The following is a 6,000-nucleotide window of genomic DNA, read 5'->3' on the forward strand; positions in this document are numbered from 1 at the left end:
AAAGGTCAAATATCTACAAATCAACATCGGTTTATATCAAAACCAATGTTAAATTATACATACAACATCGATTTCTAAAAATCAATGTTAATATATACATACAACATCAGTTTTTAGAATAAATCGATATTGATTTGTACTATATAACATCGGTTTTTATACAAATCAACATCGGTTTTTTTGGATTTTTTTTAATATATTATTTGTTGTTTTAATTACCCCAAATTAACCTGCAAATTTAAAAGCAGAACCACAACAGATAAATTTTAATCTGTTTTGAGACAGTTTTTAACAGAAACTCCATAAAAATTGAATATTTACTATGAATAAAAGAATATTTAATGTTCATACATTGCATAAATTGTAAAAAATGTAAATTTGACTTAACTACAATTCCAAAATTACTTAAACACTTATTATTTCATTTTTAACTTTCAAATAGTAGCTTGCCCACTAGATGTGAAAAGCCTTCAATCTCTGTGGTTCCAATGGTCTAACATCATTGAAATTCTGTATGATATAATAAAACATAAGTTAATAATATATATTACCAATTATAACAAAATGAAATACGTTTGAATTAAACAATTATTGTTTCAAAGTTATTCTTAAAACTTTTTAAAAATATAGTTGACATCTAGTGCATGACGTAATATCCACACTTAATGTTTTCTTTTTGTCTATTACACTAAATACATTATGAAATTTAGATATTCAATGTTAAGTACAAATTAGTCTACACATTAATAAAATATTATTAGAAACATTGTTTAAATGACTTACTTTAACAACAATCCACCTAGAGTAACTTTGGATTTACTTTGTGGATTATCGTTAAATCCTTTCAAAGCACTATTCAATACAAACATGGATGTGTATTGTACAATTAAAGCATTGATGTTCCTGACTTATGCTAATGTAAATGTATTGAAAAATATAACTTACCTGTTAATAATTCCTTTCAAGTAGTTGTCTGACCTATTGTGCAACGAACAAAACCAGATGACAACAATTTCCTTAGGCAAAATGACAACCATTTACCAATGTGCACTGCAGTGTAGAACAATATAAGTTATTATACTATTATACATTATTTAAATTCATTTGTTTAGTTTAACTTACGCATTCAAGTAGGCTCCTAGGTACACATCCCTCTTTGAATTCTGCATCTAGTTTATAATATAACTTTTTGATTCAAATTGTGATTGCCCAAATCTCTGTATGGATTGTGGCTCAAGGAATCCATACATATCGGAATTCCCCGCTCGCCTACTTGTCTTAGTCATATGCCTATTGTTGTTAAAATAAAGTAAATTATGTATGAATTTAAAAGAATAAGTTAGGTAATAAACAATAATGTAAAGTGACTTACAGAATACACAAGTGTATAACAAAGATGCTAAGATATTGTCTACCGTGGGCTATTTTAGACAGATCTTCATACTTTATGTACAAGGGGAAGTTGTCATTAAATAGCTGTGGGATGGTCAATATCATAAGATATAGGGGATCATCGACATCATGATTCGACCTATCTGCAGGTTTCACCGATCGCACAACTCCTGTTTTATCCAACACAATTAATTAACATAATTTAATGACAGTGAACACTTTAATTGAAAAAAACATTTAATGACTGTGAAATACTTGTTCTGAGAAACGCTTCACAAGATGTGTCAGTCAAGCAACGAAGGTGTTAAGTGCATGCCCCACTAACTAAACCTCTTGAGTGGGTATGTGAATATGAGAATCTGCATCTCTAACTTCCTTAGCACCAACCTTGACTTGATCATTGCCTAAAGGGATGTTGTGAATGGTTCTCAATCTCTCATAAAGTCTTCCTAATGCAACTAGGCAGGGAGGATTTTCTTCGACGTACTACTTGCATTTCTCTAAATCACTCGTGTCTGGGTTATTCCTTGAGGGATCAACACAACTCTCCTTTGTGTTGACAGGAGTAGCTGAATGACCAACGTCAGGCTTAAGAGGCATTACAAGTCCTTGTGATTACATCTATGATTGAATTAGGACTGCATGTGGTTGAAGGACAACATTAGTTGTCGAGTCACTTTTTCTATGATTGACTCCTCCAAATGGTCCTTAATTTTTTGTATCAGCTGCTCCAGGTCTTCGGGAGCCATGGACGAAGAAGTGCGGGAGGTCGTTGGAGCCGGGCCAAAGTATTATCTAATCGTGACACCGACTCTAGCAACACGAACACGACCAGGGTGTTTTGGTTGCCCAATGACAGCAGTCAGTACATCCTGACATCCATGGGCGACAAAGGAACCCTGTGAGGCTTGCTCCTCCAAGGAATCCTGTAATGAACAGATTTATTGGTTTACTCTATGCAACAATAAATATAAATAATAGCAATTGACAATTAAAAGTGACTTACAATCTTGTCAACAATTTCCTTTGCTGCTTCAGACGTCGTTTGACCAGTTTTCTTGGTGCGGGTCATCTTCTACGTCACGTGTCGTCTGATGGGAGATGGAGGATCAATGACGGTGTTAGTGCTTCCGAATTTTGCAGCTTCCTCAAGTTGTTTGCTCTTCTGCTCTATCAACTTGTTTTTCTAGAAATTCATAACCCCCATGAAACAACACGTGAGGGAAAGTGTTTTGTTTCTGAATGACCTGTGCCTTCTTTCTCATATCCTTCGCAAATTAAACATTATCCAAAGTTATTATTACTGACAATAATAATTAAATTTAAAGTTTAAAAAAATTAAAATCACAAAGTTACCTCTCGCGAAGGGTCTCTATGGCTCTGACAAAATTAGGTCCACTTCACCTTGCTGATGTTGTACTTTTTGCATATAGTCATTGACACTATTCTTGTTGGCTGCAAGAACTCATTTTGACGTGAAATCAGACTTAAACAGTCTCCACCGCTCCCCCACAATCTGAAGTATTTTCTTTTTTGTCCTTATATCATATGCTCGAGGGATATCAAATTCATCCTAACAAACGAAAATTACATTTTATTGTTACTAAATTACAATTTAATTGTTATCAACAACATGCAACATTTAAGTAAAATACCTGAATATCCTCACATATTAAATCCTTCTGGGCAGTAGAGACTTGTTTCTAATTATTGTATGCCACATCCACCTTATCAAGAGCGGCAATCCCCAAATATGTTCTTAATTTTTTCTGTGTGGTTGTCGGCTTTCCTAGTCGCAGGATCGACATGGACCAGGGGTCTCTCTGCCCCAATTGGTCTAGTAGCCAATGATCTCAAGCGTGTGGCTTTTCTTGTTTGCTTCAAGGTAGAAGGGGAATGTGATGTTGCATCAGTAGGAGGAGGAGGAGGAAAGCTGGGTGGTGTAGTCATTTGCATGTAAAGAAAAGAAACATTAATTTTCAAGATGATCAGAAAACTCAATAGCTCGTGTAATTGAATGGACTGAAATGAAGTACATAATAAAAAAAATTACATCAGACTGTGTTAATTAATTCTCATTCACAATGATCATTATGATTTGCATGAATGTCGTCAGCTTCTTCTCCGACGATGTTAGGCGAGATTTGTGTGGACAAAGGACTAACATAAGTATCAATGAGTGAATCATCATCTTCAACATTAACACCAATTGTCTTCTCCTGTAGAACTACTAGCCACCTTTCATCACAAGGGTCTTGAACATAAAATACTTTTTTAGCTTGTTCTGTCATGATGAAAGGGTCATTTTGGTAAGCAAGTTTCTTAAGATCTACCAACATAAATCCTACATCATCGGTCCGCACACCGATATTGCTAGCAACCCACTTACATTTGAAAACTTAGACAATGAATTTGACATAATTAAACTCCTAGATTTCTTCAATGAAACCAAAGTAACGGATGGAAGCTACATAGGGATTATCATCATGTACACCAACGAAGTGTTGAGATTTAGCCCTTAAGGTAACCCTACTATTTTGCATTGTATTTTTCTCGTCTTGTGCTTTTGTATAGAATGACTACTTATTTATATCGTATACTTTCCAAGTTATAAGATTTCTTTTAGTCCCATCTGCTAGCTTTCTCAATGTTTCAGAAGCGTTATCGTCACAAAATATTGTATCTTTAAACCAATTTAGGAAAGTCTTGTTATGCTCTTTCAGCACCTTGTTCTTTGACATTTTTGGACTACTTTCCTTCACTAAACCTTCATGACGAAGTATGTATGACAAAACTTCATTACTATTATTCAATACATACAAATGAGCTTGTTACAAATCTTCTACACTTGGAGTGATAACATGCAGTTCTCTTGAACCCTTACCTCCCACTCTTTCGTCATGCTGAGACTTGGGAAGCCCAACAGGCTTTACCTTTTCAAGGTACTCTGCAAAAAACTCAATAGCTTCTTCTGTAATGTACCTTTCCACAATAGATTATTCTGGACGGTGTAGATTCTTTGGATATCCTTTTGAGATCTTCATGTATCGCTCAACTGGGTACATCCACCGCAAATAAACAGGACCAAAACATTTGATTTCTCTGACAAGATAAATAATTAAGTGAACCATGATGTCGAAGAACGCAAGAGGAAAATACATCTCCAACTGACACAATATAATGGCAGCCTCGTTTTCCAACTCATCTAACTTGATAGGATAAAGGACTTTGCTACATATGGCATTGAAGAATAAGCACAACCGAGTTATGGCAAGCCTGACTTTGTTAGGAAAAATGTGTCATATGGCCACGACTAACAATTGTTGCATCAAAATGTGGCAATTGTGAGTCTTTAAGACTACCAACTTTAGATCTTTCAACTGCATAAGGCTCTTATTATTTGAAGAATATCCTTGTGGGACTTTGACATAGCGCAAACATTGACAAAAACTCATATTCTATTTTCTGAACAAAGTATAACAAGTTGAAGGCAAGAATATTTTTTACCATCAGACCTTGGATGTAACTAGGCTTGTATACCTATCTCAGCTAGATCTTAACGAGTATTCAAATCATCTTTCGTCTTGCCTTGAATGTTAAGGAGGGTACCAATAACACTATCACATACATTTTTCTCTACATGCATAATATCAATACAATATTTAACATCTAGATTGGACAAGTACAAAAGATTAAACAAAATCGTCCTTTTCTACCACATGCAAGTCTGACTTGTTTCCTTCTTTTGGGTCTTCCCAAATATAGTATTCAAGTGTTGAACCCACTGAAAGATCTTGTGACTAGTTAATGGTATTGGTGAACTTTCATGCTCTTGACTTCCATTAAATGCTTTTTCAATCGCCAATAAGGGTGATAAGGTTTCAGAAAATGTCGATGCCTAGTGTCTACTATTTTTCTATCATGTTTTAATTGTATGTAGCTTGTGTCTTCTTCATAGATGGGGTATGCATGATGGCCCTTAACATTGTACCCGCTCATATTCCCATATGTTGGAAAGTCATTAATGGTACAAAAAAAATTGCATGTAAATCAAGTCTCATTTCGAAACCCATCAAACACTGAAACCTTCTCGTCCCATAACTCTGTCAAGTCTTCAATCAAGGGACTGAGATAAACATCAATGTCATTTCTTGGCTGTCTTGGGCCCGACATCATCATAAACAACATCATGTATTTTTTGCTTCATGCACAACCAAGGAGGCAAGTTGTAAATTACTAGTAAAACTGGCCACGAACTGTGTTGAGTGCTTAAACTGCCATATGGATTCATTCCATCAGTGGCAAGTTCAAGCCTAAGATTTCTTGCGTCTTTGTTGAAATTTGGATACAAATGATTAATCTTCTTCTATTGGGAGGAATCAGCCAGATGATCGCAATTTCTTCCATTTGCATGCCATGTAAAGTCTTTTGTATCATCTCTATTAGCAAATAGACGCTTAAACCTTAGAATGATCGAAAGATACCACAAACCGTCACTAGGGGGCCCTTCTTTGAGTTTTCGTCACTACTACACTTGTCATCATCCTTCACGTTGTACCGTGATACCCCATACCTAGGGCATTTTTGCATTTCTTGAAACTCCTATTT

Source organism: Glycine soja, chromosome 12 (genome assembly GCF_004193775.1).
Source record: "Glycine soja cultivar W05 chromosome 12, ASM419377v2, whole genome shotgun sequence".
NCBI classification, from domain to species: domain Eukaryota; kingdom Viridiplantae; phylum Streptophyta; class Magnoliopsida; order Fabales; family Fabaceae; genus Glycine; species Glycine soja.